The sequence below is a fragment of the Protopterus annectens genome, chromosome 1.part0, assembly GCF_019279795.1.
Source record: "Protopterus annectens isolate FY-2018-M chromosome 1.part0, PAN1.0, whole genome shotgun sequence".
NCBI lineage: Eukaryota > Metazoa > Chordata > Ceratodontiformes > Protopteridae > Protopterus > Protopterus annectens.
The window spans coordinates 811,812,489-811,834,988 of record NC_056725.1 but is presented as its reverse complement, the minus strand read 5'-3'; the positions used below and the strand labels follow the sequence as shown (position 1 = coordinate 811,834,988).

General features: G+C 39.9%; 1 protein-coding gene across 1 annotated transcript in view; it reads left to right on the top strand.

The window, feature by feature from the left end:
- The window catches only part of IPCEF1 (interaction protein for cytohesin exchange factors 1), a gene marked incomplete in the record, with an annotated part of 1,177,958 nt that overhangs the window by 247,879 nt on the left and 907,579 nt on the right, over window positions 1-22,500 (top strand).

Sequence of the window (22,500 nt, the reverse complement as noted above, 5' to 3'; positions counted from 1 at the left end):
GAGTGGATGTGCATCAGGGTTCAGCAATAACCCCACTCCTGCTCTCATACTGGAAACAGGTCAGAGGAGACAGATCAACAAAGCTGCTGTATGCAGATGATGTGGCTCTACAAGCAAATTCAAGTCAACATGTGATAGAGGACTGGAATGCAAAACTGAAGACGTATGGAATGAAACTGAGTACAAACAAGTCAGCGGTCATTGCAGCAAATGGGGAACTCATAAGAAGATGAATATTGAGTGAATAGGGAAATAGTGAAAGAGATTAACAGCTTCAAGTATCTGAAAGGTGTGGTTGAGGAGAAGGAAGTCTGAATGAAGAGGTCAAGCCTAAAATCAGGGGGGCTTCAGCCAACTGGCACATAATGTTGAATAGTGTATGACAGAAGAATATCAAAAAGGCTAAAGAGTAAAGTATAGAAAACAGTGATGCGACTAGTCCTATATGTTACAGATGCCTGGGCAGTGAAAGTAAAGCAGCTGTGGAAGCTTGAGGTAAAGAAGATGAAGTGCTTGAGATGAGTGATAAAAATCAATTTGTGAGAAGTTGAATAAACATTTTGCCCTTTTCACAATTCTCAATTCATAAAGACAGCTACACAATGGGTAAGTCCTCTACATACTCTTATAAATGACATGTGCAAATGACACCCCCATCTGGTCCATAATTCAGAATCACTGCCAACATCCAAAACAGGCAAGTCCCCTCTACAAAATTTATTGACATTTGAGGAATCTGGACACGCAGAAGGAAAGTGCCTTTACAAAGGCTATATATTTCTTCAGACCTTTTAATTATTTAGATCGTTCTTAAAGTCCTTAAGATTGAATTGCCTCTGGGCTTTTGGACTTTGTCTGTCCAACAATTTTAGTCATGCTTAACACTTAGGTTTATATTTAATCCTTTCCAGGGTCTTTTTGAAGACTTTAAGTGTCATCAGTTAAAATCAGATCTTTTTGAACAGTGACATTTACAGTTTCAGATATTACCTATTTAGACTTAACTAACAGTGAGCTACACTATTTAGCATATATACTAGAAGAAACAAACTGAAATATAGTTAACAATAAAGTAAAATACAGTGAAATGAATGACTGTATGCAATTCTCTTCAGGATAACAACCTTTACTGTGTGATCTTCTTGATTTTGTCATTAGACTTCTTCAGATCTAATATTTTGAAGGCATTACTACCAGTAATGTTGCAAGGGTAGGGTAAACAGAGCATGTGTCCCAGGCACAAGGTCTTAGAGGGTGCAATCCTTAAGTGCCATTCTTGCATTCTTCTTTCTGTACTAGCATCTCTGAATGCTGGAACAGAAAGCAACTTGCAAACTTCTTTTTTCTTTTTTCGCTCTTCCAATGTTAAGCTGTGGCAGGGAGGGGGCATTTGTCTGGGTGGGAGCATATGCTTCAGATTGCTGTTAGCAGTCTACCAAAGCTGTCCATTTTTCCTCTTCCAATGAAGAGTTATTTCATTGAGGGGGCGGGGGTCTTGGGGGAGGGAGTGTATCAGAGGGAGAGGGGCATGTGCTCCAGATTGTCATGAGCAGTCTATTGGAGCTACCCCTTTTTTTTGGTTTTTCCAATGAAAAGCTGCAGTGGGGAGGGAACATGTGTTTTGGAGGGAGCATATGTATGGGAGGGGGGCATGTGGTCTAGACTGCCATAAGCATGCTATCGGAGCTACCCCTTTTTTTTGGCTGTTCTATTTGAGCAAAGGGGTGGGCTATGCTTCTGATTACTACAACTTTTGTATAGCCAAATAGTTGGAGAGAGTTTGAGAAAATTAATGCAAGCCAGTGAGGGAGCAGAACTGTGGCCAATCATACTTCATGAAATATCAGCCAATTGGATGAAGGTGCCACTCAGCCTAATTAGCAATGCTACCACTTGTTTTACACAATGGTTGAAAGCAAGCTCTGTCATTGGATAAATTTGCTTCATTGTTGAGACGCACATGTCTCTATTATTTTATCCTCATCTGCAATGTTATGCACTGCCCTGTATTTGTTCTAATACCATTTGTGCTATTATCATTGTCTCCTTATTTACTACCTCTGTCATACCCCCTCTTACGGCATCTCTCCCTCCCCTCCTTACCCTGTTATTTTTCTCTGGGCACTCTTGTACCCCCTCCTACCCTGCTGCTTGTACCTCCTTTCTACACCTCCATGCCTGCCTAACCATCTCCCCTTTCCTGTTTTCTACACTATCTTACCAATGGAACTGTTCTCTTAACTTTGTTCTGTTTCTCTCTTTTTTTAGTTTCTTCTGCCTTATTCTCAGCCCAAATATTTATCTGCCTATCCTACACCAACCTCCACACCACCCTCAGCGTTACAGGGCCACTTGGATACCCTCTGAAGAGTGCGGAACCTGGAAGTGCACACCAGTTCCTGTTAGATAATGTATGTGTTCTAGCCTACTGTACTGCCAATAACTTTTTAGGATTAGGAGTGCTTGTATTTGCAAAGTCTGCACACATGCCAACCCCCCACCTGCCCCCTTGTCTGCTTCCCCTTGCCAGCATTTTATTAGGTTAAAGTAGCTTGTTGTTAATTTATAAATGTTCATGTCATCCACTAGATGGCAGCATTGACTGTGAAAAACCTAGTTCTACTGCTGAAGCTCCTGCAGCTGTTATTCTTCTTGTGGAGTGAGCCCTGTTTAACTGTATGTAGTTTTTAGCTGTTTTAGATATATGTTGTTAGTTATATTTTATTACACCTAACATAGCCTAACAGTCTAACTGCTGCTTCTGCCTTCCACATTAAGACAGTGCCTACACATAATCACAACTGTTCTCTGTACAGGAACACAGCACCTCCCACCTACTTTCTCCTGCCCTAACCTCTGTGAGTTCTTCCCTTTTTCACTCAGTATTGTGTCTCTCCCCCATACTTGCTCACAGACATACCTTTTTTGATTGTTTTTTTTTTCTTGTGCTTCACTCAGCTGGGTCAACCTGCTCCATTCGCCCTCAATACGCTCAGGCTCCCTTCACTCCCCTACCCTACCCCCATTCCCACCCACCTCCACACTCTTTAGATTTATACTCTCTACACTCCTGCCCCTCTCCCAATTAGCCAATATCTCACACACCACCAATAGCCCCTCCCCCTGCCTACCTCTCCCTTCCCGTCTACCTACTTTAGTCCCCTCCTATTCTACAACCTTTTCATTCTCCTAAACTACTTTACTTTTTGCACTGTCCCCATTTTTACCCTGCCTTACACCAGCTCTACTTTCTCACCTACTTCTCCTCTTCCCTCTCTTCCCAAATGTTATATCTCCACAACAACACTCAAACTATCACCTTACAATTCCTTCTAAATGTCAACCCTTTACTTTACAATCCCCCTCCTCCTCCTACTATCCCTGTGGACATCATACCATATATCACTACATTTCCAAACAAGAACACCTACCCTCTCTCATAGCTACCACTCACTCATTAACCCCCCTCATTTTAATTTCCCCATACCAATTCTCAATCAATCCCTCCCTCCTCTTTAAGATAAAAAATTACCTCAACATATCCCTTCCCACCTCTATAACACACAGACCTCCCTTTTTTCTACTCTCCTCATTGCTTGGTTTCCTTGAATCAGTACTCTTGGATGGGGACATCCACCCCAACCCAGGACCAACAGCCCCTACCTCTCACAAGCAGTCAACCCCTACCTCACCCCTTGACACACTACCCCAATTTCACTTTCCTTCTGCTAACTCTCTAACTATTTTTTCCACTGAATATCCAATGTATTGTTAACAAAATACTAGCATTGCACACTTGGATCCATCTACATTCTCCTCATATTCTAACTTTCTCATAAACCTGGTTACAACCTCCCATCTCCAACTCTGAAATCCTTTCCCCAGGTTATAACATCTTTCCTGCAGATAGAACAAACAACAGAGGTGGAGGTGTAGCCATCCTCTATTCTGACCAACTCACTCTCTCCCCCGACTCCCAACTTCCATACCCAGATTTACTGTTGCTGAAATCCTAATTGTAAACTGACACCACAACCCTAACAAAAATTTGCCATTGTATCCATTTAAATACCCCCCCAGTGATAACATCCCTATTTTAGAAAATGTTTTCTCCTGGCTCAACCAACACATTCCCTATGAAACTATTATACTCTGTGATGTCAGCATTAATTGGGCTTCACTCTCCTCCTCATCTCCAACACATAGCCCCAATCTGTTTGGTTTCCACCAACTTATATCCTCCCCTACCAGGACCAACAAACACTCTACTACCACTTCTATAATAGATTGGATCCTTACTTCTTACCCCAGTCTCTATCATAGCCCTAGCACTCTTCCTGACTCACTTAGTGGCCATTCCCCTACCTGCATTCATAGAAATTTCAAACATCCTGCCAAAGAACACCATTACAGAGACTGTCGCAATATAACTCAATTCAATCCTGATAAGTTCAATTCAATTCAGAAACTAACTCAACAAAACTCCTCTGCCTGTTCTCTACCTGTACTGCCCAGTCCCTTTTCCCTCATCACTTTCTCCTTTCAACCGCATTCATTAAAACACAGCTGAATAAACTCAAGCCCTGTTTTCCCTCTGTTGATAATCTGCCCCTCACTTCCTTAAAATCACTGCCAGATCTATTGCCTACCCTGTATCTATTCTTATAAATCACTCTATTACTGAGGCTCTTGTCCCTGACATGTGGAAATCATTTTTCACTATCCCTCTCCATAAAGGAGGTAACTCCATGGACCCATCCAACTATCGCCCCAATGCAATACTATCTTCACTTTCCAAAATCCTTGAAAAATGTGTCCACATTCAACTACTTAAACACTTACTGAATAATAATCTAATAACTCCACCCAGCATGGATTTAGAACCACCACAGCACAACTACCGCACTACTCTCATTCACCCAAACTGTAGCAGAAGCTCGTGATAATAGCCATCTAGTCTCTTGTCTTTTCCTTGATCTTTCCAAGGCCTTCAATACGGTCTCTCACCCCAAAATTATATCTAAACTTTCTAATCTCCATCTATCAACCCCCTCAATAAATTGGTTATCCAGTTATTTATCTAATAGGCAACAATCTACACACTGGCAATCTGTCACCTCCCCATTCCTACCCATCAACACTGGTGTTCCCCAAGGCTCTATCTTGGGTCCCCTCTTATTCAACATCTTTACTAACAGATTACACTCTGCTACTAACCTCTCTCACTCTTACAGTATGCCTATGACTCAACCCTTATTACCACTGCCCACAGCATCCCAGAACTCCTTGCTTGTATCCAAGGCACCTTCACCTCTATTGAAACCTGGCTCACTGATAATCAACTAACATTAAATCCAAAAAAAACAAAGTTCCTACTTTTCCTTCCCAAAACACTGATACACCATAAACCCTCTTTCTCCATTACCTCACTTGACAATACTGTCATCAAACCTAAACCCTATACTAAATTACTTGGTGTTACTATCAACGACGAACTAAAATTTGAGATGTATATCAACCATTGCATAAAAAACAACCAAAAACTTGGACTCCTGTACCATAATCATAAGCTACCTTTTCCCTCCTCCAATCCCTCCATGTCTCTTCTCTTACCCTGTCTTCTGTGTGCAGCACCATTCCTTACTAACCTGCAGTCATCTCTCCTCTCCAAACTAGAACAAACTTACCACAAAATTGCTAGATTTGCCTCCCAGTCTACCATATAAATCCCACCACTGCCTCGTTCTCAAGTCTTTACTATGGCCAGAATTCCAAAAACAATGTCTTCTTCCACAACTACACATTACACACTCTATACTCTATAACCCCACTTCCTGTGCCTCCATCGCTAACACTGAATCACTCTATAATCCCCAACATCAGCTTCGCACATCTGACAAACTTCTACTAGACTTCTACAAACCAACAAAAAATATAGGAAAGTCCCTATATAAATTCTCTGTTGCTCATACCTGGAATGCCCTTCCCCTTAATATGAGAAATATTCCCCATAAAGCCGAATTCAAACTCAAGCTCAAAAACTACCTACTAAAGACCTGGTCCTGTCCTTGTCAAACTCCTACCTGATTCCTGCTGTTCTCTTCCTAATCTCTACCTCCTTACTCCAGCCATATTTCTTAGCTTCTATCCGTCTTTCAAAATGCTTACTACTATATACCTACACCACATTCATGTAAATACCATTGTACATAGAGTTTATTGCTGCTACTTGTATATATTTTTGCATACAGAATATATTGTTGTTTCGGTACTATCATTCTGCAACTAGAACACAACTGTATTAACAGTGGAGTTTATCTTGCATGTATAACTTCTTGTTACTATATTCTTTTAAGTATATCTCTGTGCAATTTTTTTACCTGTATATGGAGCTTTTCTCCTTGGGTCTCCACTGCAAATGGGCCTCTGATTCAGCTGGACTAACCCAGTTAACAAATGACAATAAATAAATAAATAAATAAATAAATAAATAAATAAATAAAATAAAATTAGCTTAAGGAATTATCATTGGACAATGCTCTACTTCCACACTGGTCATGCTCACAAGTCTGCCCAGAGTACCTTGTACAGTTCCAAGCATCTCCCATAACTTCACACATGATCATATCTCTAATATTGCCATCACATATTTCTGCTAATTCATTAATACTATGCATCAGTTCATTATTTACAAAACCCACATTATTCAAGCAGTGTGATATTTGCTTGAGTGCAAATCACAGAATGTAATATCACATGAGAAGCTGTGTGGCAGAGGGTTCTTACTGGGGTGCAACCAGGCAAACATCACAATTGAAAATTTAAATATTTCTAACTTGCACAACATGAAGTCCTTAAATCCATGCCCAATTTTTTTTCAGTGGTGATACTCTAAGCTTGTCTTTATTCAGTCTGGTATAGTTCTCCATTTGGGTGATGGTCCCATTCTGGTTTTAGTCCTGTTGGTTCTCAATGTGGGTTGGTGTTCCTGTAACAATATACTAAATGTCTCATCAGGATTCCATTGCTGTGGGAGCCTGGTGTTCCAGATGCTAACGTTGATTATTTAGGGGAATCAGGTCTCCAAAAGGGCACAAACTTGTCATTGTTAAGGGGTCCAGACCCTGTGATACTTGGAACACAAGTAGTAGAGGTGGTACTTCTACCTGGTAGCTGCACTGTCACTATGCTTTCCCAGATCTGTACAAGGCAGTTTAGGGAGAAAAAAAACTGTCAAGGTTCTCTGTTTGATTTTTCTGGCCAGAGTCAGGGATCATTGCCCATACAGTGACGCTGGTACATCTTGCCAGTGTGCTAGCATTTACTAGTAAAAACATTACCAGTAGAAATATTTGTGGTTCAAGCACTTTAATTTCAGAACACATTTAATGGAGCTTGCCAAGTTTAATCCTGCTAGGTTACTGAGATTTAATATTCTCTGCATAAGTCATGAAACCCAAGCTCCATAGTGTCTCAGACTGAACCCCATTTCATGCAGCTGCATTACTCTGCCTAAAGAAGTGAGAATTAGCAGCAGCACAGTTCCTTAAAATAAAAGTACAAAGAACATTTTTTTGATAACAGGAAAATCCCTACAATTTACTCTGTTCCCAGTGGTCCAAGAAAATCTGCTACCACAACCACACATGTTCTCTCACTCAGTGATGCTCCCAGACTTCTTTGCTTACCATGGCACAATAGAGGCAGAGCACTAGCTGGCGGGGTATGTAGGCCATGTGAAAAAACACTGAAACACAATACCAATGAAATACAGAATACATGATATGTTTTAATTCACCCATAATCCACTGTTAAAAATGAAAGCCCATTTCTCTACAAAAAAAAAAAAAAAAACAGTGAATGCTATAATCTTATAAATCTTGGCAATGTTCATAGCAAAGAAAAAACACTAATTTGTCATGCTCAAGGAAAATGGTTTGCAAGAAGTTTTGATATACTACAATGCAGCAAGTCAAGGGTATAGCTACCAATACAAACGAGATGGGAAAATGTCATGCACAAAGACTTTTGTGCCTCAGTAGAAAGAGGAAAAAAATATCATTAATTCAAATTCAAGAACAAAAAGTCAGACTTATTTGTTCTATCCTGCATTGCAAGGAAATATTTTTAAAAAACAAGCACATTTTGCTGTCATTCAAGATAAAACACATCTCCCATCGCATTCACTGGTGGATATAAAAGCAGTTTAAATGCCTGTTAATAATTCTTTAAAGTAAAAGCAAGAGTGGTGCGTTAACAGCTCCTAGATTACAATGATAGGTTTGATCCCTCAGGAAGACTGCGGGAGAGGTTCTGTCAAAACTGGAAACCTACATGCAGTGCATCAAGTTTATTTATTTATTTTTTAACTTCTTTGTTGGATTATCACTTAAGACATAAGCAAACGTGCATTTATATACAGAAAACAAACCATGTTAACATGTTCAGAGTTACAAACATTATACATCACACACAAGCTTTTACACAATTATCATCAATCCAACATTATATAAATTAATCAATTCCTGCCTTCCCTTAAACATCACTCCTCTTCCAAAACATTGTTCTGCGTGTACTGGTTCCCACAATTTCCATTTTTTCTATGTAGTTTGCTCCTACCCTCTTCTAAAGACCACACTTCCAATTATCTTATCTCTGTTTCTATATTCATTACTTCAGGTACTGTTAGTTAGTTCAGACTTTGATTTCCTTTTTCTAGTAATTCCTTATTTTGGTAACCACCACAATGAAACTTAACAAGGCCTTACTGTGTCTAGGCAACTCAGATCCTGTATCACAGGTTAAAAAATCATTTCTTTAGTTACTCCCATTTGTTCTCCCAATATTTCTGAAAAGAGTACACTGTTGGGAAATTTTAAAGTCCTCCTACTCATTACACTCTCAAAACATATGTTCCCAGTTATCTCTTTCTTCCCCATCACACCTCCAACATTTGCCATCTACCTGAGGAAAAATTATTTGGAGTCTGATTGGGGTATAAAAATAGTTGTGCAAACAATTCCAAGCAAAAATCCTATACCTTCTAGACATTTTGCTTATTTGGGAGCCAAACACATGTCCTCCCAGTATTTCCTTGTGAATTATTTATCCAGTCTCTCTTCCCAATCTTTTCAAACTACCTCTGATTACTCCTATAGTTATCATGCAATATTTTATGTCATATTAATTATCCCTTTTTTAAAAGCAGCTTCCATTCTAGTTTCAACTATAAACTCTACCAGAGCAGGCCTTTCACTTAGGATTCTCCTATCCCATTCTCTTTGCCTATACTCTGATATCATTCCCTAATGGGGGAGTCAGTCTCTAGCCTGCAGTCCAAATGTCTTCTTGTCCCTTCCCATTCTATTACCTTTCCCTCTCTAGTTATTTGCTCCCAGTATCGTGCTTAGTTTGCCAGTTATCTCCAGAAAATTCCAGCCCAATCTTGCCTATTCTCTATCCTCCTAATAGCAGACATCCCTATTAGCAGAATCTCTTCTCATGTTGGCATAGTTCTTAAAACACTTTCTGCCACTTTATAAATATAATATTCTGTATGACTGTTGTTATTCTCCTTAAGGATCTGCATCCCAAATCCCATTCTCTCTTTATTTCTTGAACCCCCCCCCTCAACTGCTTCAACACCATCCATTTCAAGTTTGAATTATAGCTTTATGCTTGTGTTATGCATATGAGCCTTAACTATGTAGCTCTGAAATATCTCTTTAAATCAATTAATCCTAAACCCCCTTGCTCTATTAGAAGGATCATCTTATCCCACTTGAGCCTTGTCCTGTTCCTCTCCCAGATGAAATCCTTCAACTGTTTATTATTTACTGTCCACAAGTTCTCCTCTGGTTGATAAAAATATGCCTGACCTCTGTATAAAACTAAAGGGACTAAAAACATTTTCTCTGCTTGTATCTTGCTATTATCCATAAACAAGGGCCTCCATTTTCTATTACCTCTTTTTAGTCTCTTCCCACATATCCTTAACTGCCATAACAGCATTTTTTAACCCATAAAGCCAAATAATTCATATCATGTCCCCATAAATATGGGGCATTAATGAACCAATTCATGTGTCAGTATATAATTTACAACTATAACCTTTGTTGTGTCTGCATTAATTTTATATTCTGAAAAAAACTTGAAACTATCTCTCCGTGAGTTCCAAAACACTGAGATGTCCTTTTCTGATTTTATCAAGTACAAAATAATATCGTCCACAAATAAAGCCCACTTTTTTGACTACCACTAGAAAGGTTCACCCAGACCCTGCTACACTTTGCAGTGAGGGAAATGTTAGTTTGCTTTTTATTTGATGTATTTTGTATTACTTTATTGCTTTTTTCTGTTTTGAATACTGTGATTTGTTTTCTTTACCTTGTGTTTTACTTGTAGTCTGATTTTAACTGCATATTAAAACTTGAAAAGAGACCACAACTTTGTCTCTTGTGAGTCAGGCAGAAATCATTTTTCCTACTCTCCCTCCCAGTTACTGTTGTCTTCTTAAACACCACTGTCTTTCTAGTTGCCTGCCCCTTATGTTAATTTGACCATATATCTCATTTCCTCTCTGCTTTTACTGGCTTGCGTGAGTAAGCACAAAATTATCATTTTGTGAAATCACTCCCCTTCAACTATTTAAATTTATTGGCCATCCCACTGTATTCCAGAATACAAAAGTGACCACCCCCTTTCAATCTATCTTGCTGTTTTAAAAATAGTGACTCTCCACTAAAACTTAATTTTTATTCAGGTAAAACTTAAGTTACTTACTTTCACATCTAATTCCTCTAGTGCACACTGCAGTGTTTAGGATAAACCATTTTTTTTCAGCTTACCTTTAAGCATCTATTGCAAGACCACCAGTTATTGGAGAGCCCACATTCTGCCTCTCAGTAGTCATCTTGGGATTAGTGCTTCTGTTGTCTCTAACCAGGCATGTCCAAGAGTTAGCTTCTGATGATTTCTCCTGTCCACCTGGTGAATCTGGGGCATACTGGGGCAATAAAGCAATTGCCTCATGTACACAGACAACCCTCTCCTCCTACCACCCAACACTACAACCTGTGAGAGATGCATTTACATTGCCAAACTGGAAGCAAAGCTCTCTCCAGCCAAGATTGTGCTAGACAATCAAGAGGAGAAGGTTAACACCCACACTATACCTCAAGCAACACATAGCCCTTCAAAACCCTCACTACCAACACCCACACATAGCAACACTAAACCCACATATGCGGAGGCCCTTAACATTAACCTGCCCAAGCAACAAGACCTCTGAAGCTGAAACGCAAATAAACACCAGTCACAACCAAAGTATCACATAGATCACAACACCAGTGTGCTATCCAACAACAGCCCCTAAGGCAAGACAACATACCCAACACTTTAGCCATAGGTGGCGCTATAGTCAGGCACATTGATGTCCCACTCACTAGGATGAAAAAGGAGAAAATTACAGTCATTTGCCTGTCAGGTGCCAGGATCTGCCACATAATGCATGCACTCAAGTCACTCCACAACAAGTACAAATATGACTCTGTCATTGTCCATGTTGGAGTGAATGACTTGAGATGTCCCTCCCTTGACTACAAGAAAAGAGACATGGAAGAGTTCTCAGATCATGTGGCCAAGGCAGGTATGACCCTAGCCCTGAGTAGCATCCTGCCTTCACCCAGAATGATACCACAGTATAATTTATTTATTTATTTATTTTACATTTGTTGACCGGGCTAGTCTAACTGGATACATGCCCATTTTCAGTAGAGGCCCAGGGAGATAAGCTCCACCTTAAACTAAATAAATCAGAACAGGAAAAGTCCAAAAATATCTAAATACATATACATGAAGATTTTCTTCAAGAACTTAATTATACAGAACTAAATTATACAGAATGTGACTACTAAGTTTAAGAAAGCAAATACAGTACTATTACCATGGGAAAGCATATGACATTCACCATAAAGTATGTTGGGTAGGAATGTACATTTACAATGAAGTATACAGGTTATAATAAAAAATATCACACTGAAAAATAAGAAAGTTATTAAATATATATACGTAAAGAAGTAATTACAGTCATAGTGAAAGAATAGTTGGTCTATATACAAGGTGGAAGATGTGCTCACAGCAGAAAGAATGTTGCAAAGAACATACTCAGTGATAGTTCCTGGGAGTAAGATACTAAGAAGGGAGTGAGGGAAGAGTTTACTAATTCTGCAATGTGGGTTTTGGAGGAGAGGTATAGAATAATGTTACACTGGGGGGGGGTGTTAGTCAGGGTTAGTACATGGGCATAGCCATTGTGTTTTTAGTTGCTTTTTAAAGAGTGGTAATGATGAGAGAGATGTACGTTTAATGGGAAGCTTGTTCCAAATCTTCCCCACTGAATTTGAGAAAAGAGAATCACCTGCCTTGTTGTGGGATGTCTAGATGGTAACCAATAGTTTATTTGCTGAGTGAAGGGTAGTAAGATTTATGTCGGGGGAGATGAGGCTACTGAGAATAGGAGTATTACTGGCCTGGTACAGAATCTTATGGGTAATGGTGAGTTGTTGAAATTCTAGCTGGTTATGTAGTTCTAGCCATCCCAGAAGTTTGAGATTTAGACAGTGATGAGTTCTAAATGGGGACCCAGTAGCAAACCTGGCAATATTGTTATAAGAAGTGGTCAATTTATTTAGGTTGCTTTTGGAAAGATTAGTATGAATGGAGGAGGCATAGAGGAGGGTGGAGATCAGATGAGTCTGGGCAATAGTAGCTCTAGCATCTGGGGTGAGAAAGGGTTTTATCCTATACAAGGATCAAAGTTTTCTGTTTACTGTTTTAATAGTAGCATCAATATGTAAGTCAAAGTTGAGGTTGTGGTCTAAATGGGGACCCAGTAGCAAACCTGGCAATATTGTTATAAGAAGTGGTCAATTTATTTAGGTTGCTTTTGGAAAGATTAGTATAAATGGAGGAGGCATAGAGGAGGGTGGAGATCAGATGAGTCTGGGCAATAGTAGCTCTAGCATCTGGGGTGAGAAAGGGTTTTATCCTATACAAGGATCAAAGTTTTCTGTTTACTGTTTTAATAGTAGCATCAATATGTAAGTCAAAGTTGAGGTTGTGGTTGATCATTATACCTAAGAGTTTGGTAGTTGGGTCAGGAGCTATGACTGTACCATCGATTGATGTAATACAGAAATCTATTGGGGAGGATTTAATAGTTAGAGTAAATAGTAATAGTTTGTTTTTTTTGGCATTTAGGAGTAGGCAACGTTGTTGGAGCCAGTTTTCTACTAGGTTAAATACTGTTTGGGTGATGGATTGGAGTTCAGATGAAGAGCAGGCTTTACAAATCAAAGTGGAGTCATCTGCGTATTGTATGCAGGTAGGTAGAGGTAAATTTATAGAAAGGTCGTTAATGAATATGGAGAAGAGTAGAGGTCCCAGGATAGAGCCTTGAGGGAAAAAAAGATTAATAGGGAGATGTTTGGATAGGTTATTATCCCAAAGGACAGCCTGCTGTCTATTGTGTAAGTAGGACTTGAACCATTGTAATGCCTGTGTGTCAAGTGAGAATGACTTGAGTATGTTGAGAAGTATTTGATGGTTAACCATATCAAAAGCTTTAGATAGGTCAATGAATAGAGCAGAGGAGAGCATGTTATTGTTACAATGTTTATTAATGCAGTCTGTAAAGGATAGGAGAGAAGTGGTGGTACTGTGGAATGGTCTAAAACCATGTTGACAGTCAGCTAGAAGGTTATTTTGGAGAATGTGGTCAAGAAATTGTTGCTGGATGCATTTTTCCATGATTTTGGCTAGTGGAGAGAGTAGGGCTACAGGCCGAAAGTTAGAGAGTTCAGTTGAGTTACCACCCTTGTGAAGTGTAATTATGTGAGAGATTTTTCCAGAGAGAAGGAATGGAGCCTTCAGTTATGGTTCTATTGATTAGGATAGAAATGGGATAGGCAAGAACTTTTGCAGCAGTTTGAAGGTATTCAGGTGGTAGGAGATCAGCTGAGGGAGTACAAGGTTTAAGTTTATGAAGTAGAGTATAGATGAGGGATGTAGGAATAGGTTTTAAGTGAAAGGTAGATGGTATGGTTGTTAGGGAGGATGAGAGGGTAGAGTTAACAGGTGGTAAGGTGTTAACTAGAGATTGGACAGTTTCACTAAAAAAGGTATTGAATGCATCAGCAATCTGGTTTGGAGAGTTTAGAGAGAGACCTGATGGGGTTGGTGTTTTGGAGTGGCCTGGATGTAAAAGTCTATTTATGCCTGACCAGAAGGTTTGGGGTTGATTATGGTGCTTTTTCTGATCCCTTCAGATTTTGCATACTTGTACCTTTATAAGGACAAAATGACTGACTTCAACAATTGGCTAAGCTTCTGGTGTCATTCAAAGAGGATCCAGTATCTGTCTGCCTGGGATGGCATGATCGACAGATCATAAAGCTTTGCCAGAGATGGTCTACACCTATTGCCCCTGGGATTCTGGTTACTGGATAAGGCTCTTGCCACCCCTATAGTGCCTTTTTTAGGCAAAGTTCAAAGGTCAAAACCACCACTGTAACAGGTACAAGTATGCAAAATCTGAAGGGAATGCTACTCAATGCTAGAAGTCTAAACCTCAAAATGCACTCTCTCGAGGCACTCCTAAAAATGGAGAACATCGATATCTGTGCAGTAACTGAGACCTGGTTCAAGACTCCAGAGAGCACCCCTGCAATACCAGCCTACAACTCTTACCACACATTTCGGCCACCAAACCAGGACCGAAACACTAAAGGTGGAGGAGTGTCCATATTCACCAAGGATATTCACATCTCCAGGCTAGTTGCCAAACACAATGCATCTGAAATTCTCCAGGTGCAACTAACACTAGGTAAGACTGCCATCCAAATTGTAGCTTGCTACAGATCCCCCACTATGCTCCAAGATTCTCACTACACCTTTCTAAACCTACTGGAAAATATTAAGATACAACCAAACACCCTAATACTGGGGTGATTTCAAGTACCCTGCCATTAACTGGGAAAACTACTCTTGTACCAACACCTTTGCCCATCGGTTCTTGGAATTCATAAATTCCAATGCCCTGGATCAACTAATCCATAGTCCCACCAGGGGCAGCAATATCCTGGACCTGGTCATTACCAACATGGGAAATCAATGCTCCACACTAGTGATCACCCCATCGTTGGTTAGGTCTACTAACCATAAGTTAATCACCTTTGACATCCAGATCCCACCCCCATCCCCCAGTAAGGAAACATCTGTAAAAAACTTCTCCAAGGCCAACTTCATGCTACTTAAGTCAGAAGTGACAAACTTCATGACACCCATGCAGACGGCAACTGAAAGTTCAACTGCCGAATCCTACACTAAAGCACTGTATGAGCACATCCACTCGTGCATGAATCGTGCCATCCCAAATAGAACCAAGATGCTCTCCTCCAAAAAAAGAAAGCCAATCTGGTGGTCCCTTGTCATAAACAAACTATACAACAGAAGGAAGAAACTGTTGCAGAAAAGAGGAAAATCCCAGGATGCAAAAAACTCCCTTACCAGCCTCAGTAAAAAACTGAGATCCCTTGCGAAATCCCCCAAAGCTAGTTACGAAAATAAAATTGCCAAAGATTCCAAAGACAACTACAAGGCATTCTATAGCTATGCCAAGAATCTAAATGGCAATGCTCAGATCTGCTCTGAGCTACAACAGAATGGCATTAAATATACTGATCCCAAGGACATTGCCAATATCCTGGCAGATCGAGTCAGTGCCAACTTCACCACCTAAAAGGCCCAGCTCAATACAGAAAGATTGCCAAATTCTGGTAATCACGGCTACAAAGGTAAAAAACACAGTCTCCAAAGCTAAGAATACAGCATCCATGGGACCAGATGACATCCTGGGCTGTGTACTACATGAACTACAAAATTAATTGGCATCTCATCTAAGTGTCATGTTTAATCATAGCCTCACATCAGGCTTCGTGCCTACTGAGTGGCGCACAGCTACAGTTATCCCACTCCACAAGGGGGGATCCATCTTGGATCCTGGGAACTACCATCCCATCAGTCTGATGAGCCTGATCTGCAAAGCCATGGAACATATTATCATGGAACTTATAAACAAAGACATTGGCAACCTTCAAACACTGGACGTCTCCCAGTTTGGGTTTGTGAAGGGCTGATCATCTCTCCAGAACCTGACTGACTTCTTCAAATCAGTCTCCAGAGCCATGGACAAGGTAAGGCAGTCCACACAGCCTATTTGGACCTCACCAAGACCTTCGACACCATCCCCCACGCTAGAATAATAGATAAACTTACTAAGCTGGGCATTTATCCCTACATCACCCAATGAGTTGACAACTAGCTTACTGACAGAACCCAGACTGTAAAGGTAGCCGACTCCAAATCCAGCTCCAGACAAGTGACAAGTGGAGTACCTCAGGGTTCAGTCCTAGAACCGCTCTTGATTGGCATCTACTTCTCTGAAGTGCAGGCCAACACTGAGGGACTCTGGCTAACAAAGTTTGCAGATGACTGCAAACTGGGAGCCGTTACTGAATTACCAAATGATGTGGATTCTATAAAAGGTCCTTACAGAAACAGATGCTTGGTGCCAGAGCCATGGGCTCAAGTGCAATGCCAAGAAGTGTATAGTTATCCCCTTTGGAAAAAAACATGTACCCATGAATTAACACATAGATGGCAGTACACTAAACATCAAAAGTGTGATAAGAGACTTAGGAACACAGGTTGACAGTGGTCTCACCTTCGATAACCACATTGCCACAACAGTCAAGAAATCCTTCTATGTGGTACACCTCATCACTAAGGGGTTTTCATCCAGATAAAAGGAGGTAATTGTCCACTGTACTCATCTCTCATTAGACCCATCATATAGTACAACACCCCATTTAGTATGTACCTCACAAGACATCTGCAACAACTGAAAAAGCGGCAGAAATACCTCATTAAAAGAATCACAGGCCTAAAGCAGATGCCATATGCTGACCAACTAAAAAACTCCAGCTATACTCCGTCACATATCGTATACTCAGAGGCGATCTCTGCTTAACATACAAGGCCATGTCAAACCCAGAGCTGTTGGACATGCTACACTTAAAGAAATCCCAATCCATCAGAGCCACATGCTCCAGGGACCTAAACCTTGTCATCACAATGAACAAAAGATGCTGGAGGGATAGGTTCCTGACCCAGAGACTCCCCATACTCTGGAATAGATTGCCCATACATGTCGAGCAGAGCGCCTCCTTGGCCCTCTTCAAAAGGAAACCTGATGACTTGATGGGAGATAGAAAATTTACCCCGGGGATCACGTCAGTCACCCTGCTAGACAGGGGTCCAGGGAAGTAAATATTGTGGGAAGAAATAGCCAGGGAATTGTTATGGCTAGGCTTGTATAGGCCCTAGGGCTGCTAGCCTAGTACCAACCTATGATTATATGAACCATACCAATTATATCTTTGAAATTCTAAGTACCTTATTTTCATTGTCAATGGCTCTAAATATAATGCAAATAACAAAAGGGGAAAAGAATATCCTTGCCTGGTTTTTCTATCTAGTTTATTTTGTTGAGCATTACAACTACTGTTAAAGAGGTAAGAGCTGCTCTGAGAACACAAATCAGAGTATTTCAAGCAAATTAAAAATGTTCCTAAAGCTACACTAAGAGATGTCTATGACTCACACTACTACCATTTTATTTACATGGAGGTTAAAAAAAATATTTCCTTATATCTAGCATGACTGCTATAAAGGGGGCTTTAAGAGGATTCTGGGAAAAATACCTCCAGTATCTCTTTACAGCAACAGATCCATTCAGATAGAATAGCTGTAACCACTTACTGATGCATTAAAATAGTCAAGAGTACAAAAATAATAATGAACTAACTGAGATATAGTGGCAACCATACTTTATTTATTTATTTATTCATACATTATTTTTATTGACAGGCTTGGTCCCACTAGGCCAGTGGCTTCTTTTCATGGGATACCACAGGTAATATTCATACCGACTGTGGAAAATTTGTCTAAGACACTGGGGAACTTCTCTTAGTCTATTTGATAAGTGCCCTGGATCTTTTTGATAAGTGCCATTAGATCTTTTACATCTACCTGAGCTACCAACAACTCAGGCAGGCATCAGTTTAACATCTCATTTGAAGGACAGCACACCCAGGAGTATATCACCCCTAATGCTGCACTGCAGTGTCAGTACTGCAGAATCAGTCCAAATACCTGGATTGTTAATAGAATCCACAGCCTTCTGCAACAAAGGAGATTGTGCTACTGGTTGACCTACTGTGACTGCAAAAACATGGTAGTTTTCTAGCCCCCTTCAAGTTAAAAGCACTGAAGTACAAAAACTGTGGCAATCACATGCAGCAACATAAAACATATATTACTCTATGTCTGCTTTGTTTAAATGATACCAATACAAATAATTCGTATTTGAATGTTTTGATGTAGCACCATAACTTTCAATTTGGTCAAGTATTCTGGACAAAGCCAAAAATAATGGGTACAATTTTTAAATATTTCTCTAATTCACTTAAATTGTTAATAGAGCCAAGTTTTTCATCAATCTGCATTTTTTGATGAATAGACAGTATAAAACTCTAATGAGTGACATTACTGACCAGCTAGAATCATGAGTGATCGAACAGGTTATAAGGGACAGGACAAACATGTGAAGAAAAATAAGGCACATTTTGCAAAAATGGGGACAGTTGTGAGGTATGGATAGCGTTTAACTGGCAATATCTGGGCACAGTAACCCATTTCACTATTTATTTTTTGGACATGCAGGAGTTTAGATGATGCAATTATGGTTTACTGAATGTTATTAAGAATTTGTGGTTTTAACGAATAAGACAATTAAAACTAAATATCCTTTTCATTTCCAGTTTATCATAGCATCCATAGTACCAACAAGCAAAATAACTAAAAAACTGCAGCCATAGTCAACTTTCCATCTTCAAAATATGGAGCACTATGCTAACTTTCATAATGTTGAACAATAAGTGCAAAATGTGCAACATTTACTAACAGGAAGAGAGGGAGCTTACGGTATGGTTAAAATGTTATTTTAAAGTTGCTTTATCACATACCCAGTTCCTTAAACAATAGACTATCTGAAGAAACAACTCAAGTTGCAAAAGTCCAAAGCCCCAGATGGGCAAGCCAAGCAACACCCCGACCACGACCAAAAAAACGTAAATCAAGTTAGCAACAAGCAATCAAACAATAAAGAGCAGGCTCTCAATATTATTTGTGGTTTTAATGAATAAAACAATTAAAACTAAATATTTTTTTTTCATTTCTAGTTTACCATAGCATCCATAATACCAATAAGCAAAATAATTAATGAAACTGCAGCCATAGTCCGCCTTCCATCTTCAAAATGTGGAATTTTACATTACCTGGCACAATGTGGAACACAGACGTAAAATGTGACATATTTACTAACAACTAGTAGGAAGCTCACACCACAGATAAACTATAGACTTTATACTTAAAAAAAAAACTTCTTTAGTCGCCCAGTATCTCTTTGCTTGACAGAATAGTTACTTGGTTACAATGTAAAATTTTAATTTTTTCACTCTTTATAAGACAAAAAAAAGTTATTTATCAGTTGTAATATATTGATTTTTTTTTACCACACATCCAGCTCTTCAGACATTAAGATGAGAAAAGTCTAGGACCCCCCCTGCTCTCCACACACACACACACACACACACACACACACAAAGCAAATCATTCTCATATTCTTTCTAAATGTCTCTAGTTACAAATTCTCACTAGTAAACAATTTAGTCTTTCTCCCCATTTTCAGTTATTTGTACTTCATTCTACCATCTACATCACTACGTTAAGTCTTTGTTCTTTGGCCTACATACAAAAATGCGCGCACACACACACACACACACACACACACACACACACACACACACACACACACGCGCGCACACACACGCACCCCATTAATTAAAGCCACTTGTATGAATGTGCACTTCAGATATTTGCTTGAGATCATGTGACTAAATAAAGTCATGAATAATGGCCCAGAAATATATCCCAGCTTGCTGATGTTAGAACCATTCGATGTAACACCTCGCTGCCCTCTCAACCTCTTAGCTCAAGAGTCAGAAACAAGAAACTAAATCAGGAACAGCATTTAAATATCATCTTACATAATTAAAAAGTTGATAGAATAACCAGTTTTGCATTATCAAGCATTTTCTGAAGAATATAAAATCTGAAACTCATATGCCTGCCATTATTTAATGATCATAATTTATAACAATTTGCCAGAAAGTCACACAATTAATAAGGAACAGAACAAATTAATTTCAAATGTCTTTGTTAAAGAATTTAGGACAAAGCCAAAAATAATTGGGGGCCCCAAAAGGGACACATTTAAATACCATTTTTTAATCAGTTTGCTAACTAGATAAAATCACTGGAGAAAGTGCCCCTTTTCAGGAATAAATCATGAGTACTATCTGAGTGTGGCAAATGGAGGTAGGAGGATTCAAACATGGTATTTTTAACTACAGGAAGCAATCCATTAACAGCTCAGAGCATTTCCTGTGCCACACAACTCTAATTCACTTAAAAGGTTAAAAGAACAGCAAGTGTTAATGGAGATGTATTTTCTGATCAATGAGAACTACAGAATTCCCAGACAATGAAGGTCTGGCAGTTGGTGTGAAGGATTAAACTACCCTGCTCTTAATGAGCAGGTACAGGCTTTGATTCTTTTTTACCTCCGTATTTACCTACTGTGCAACTCTTAGCAAGTCACATAACCAAATAATACATACAGAGAAACACACACACACACACACGCACGCACGCACGCACGCACACACACACACACACACACATACGCACGCACGCACGCACACACACACACACACACACGCACACACGCACGCACACACGCGCACACACGCACACACACGCACATGTGCATGCAAACACGCACACACACACACACTCTCACACACACACACACACACACACACACACACACACACACACACACACACACACACACACACACACACACACACACACACACACACACACACACACACACACACACACACACAGATCTTACCAAAGAAAGCAGCTGTGGTCCATAACAAAAGCAGTTGTTTTCCTTTCAAAATGCTTGTGCTTCTGTATGAGACTTACAAAGCACCTACACTCATGCTTCAGCATGAGGCAGAAAAAATGTAATGTGGACAAAAATCCTGCTATAATTTGTAACTACTAAATAAAAATTTTGCAGAACATTGAAAAATCACAGTAAGGTAATGTTCAGGTGATTCCAGTGACTGAAGCACACAGTTTTATGGGAGGGGAGGGAGCACATGTCCATGAGTGCCCCCCACCAGCACTGCCATTTTTTCTCATCCAACAGGTGGTCCAACCAATGGGATCACACAATGGAATTGGATCCCTACATTAACATAATATGCAAATGTCCCCTGCTCAGCAAACAAGATCAATGGAAGGTGGAACTACTCCACTTCATGCCTAAAGAGCAGGGAGTAAATGTTAAGACTGCCATACCTCTAAGAAGATTCAGGTTTCCAAGCCAGTACAACACTCCACTGGCAGCTCTAGTGGTACCAGTCAGAAACAGTAAAGTCAAATCAATAGTATACTGAAGGAGCCAGGCAGTGCCACAGAGCCACTGTATGTCACCTACATATACATAGGACAGAAGACAGTGAGCTCAAATCATTGCAGGATAACTAGAACTTCACAGAGAAGGACACAAACTTTTAGTTTAGTTATTCATTTATTAGACTTCTTTAATGGGCCAACTTATTCACAAATATTGTGTGCAGCCTCTTAAAGTATTGTGGGCCATGCTGCTTGTCCTTGGTCCTGAATCTAGGAGGATTCACTTTTATGAGTCACTCTGACAGACTATGGACAAGCAACATCAATCACAATCCCTTGAAGGAACTGCACACATTGTTAATGAATAGGCCACACTGTGTTCAAACTATAGTTCATAAGGAGAGAACATGATGGACTATTGAAGCACCTAGAAGCAACAGATGGGGCAGATATGTATTCATGTATGTATACCACTATACATATACATATATGTTCTAATATAGTGAATCCTATACATCCGCGGTGGTGGTGCTGCGGTAGCGTTATCGCCTCACAGTAAGACGCTGTCCGGTTCGATTCTCAGGTAGAGCGTCTTCTGCATGGAGACATGAGTAAATGGGCGTACCTTCATTGAAGGTTGTGCGTCAGGGCTGGCAACCCGGCACGTAAAAATCAGCTGCCAATCATTAGCGGACCGGAGTTCCGCTGTGGCGACCCCCTAACCAGGAAAAGCCGAAAGACACAACATAGTGAATCCTATACCAGTGCTGAACACAAGGGGGAGCATGGAAGGAGAAAGACATGATTCTGCTACTCTTGAGGAGA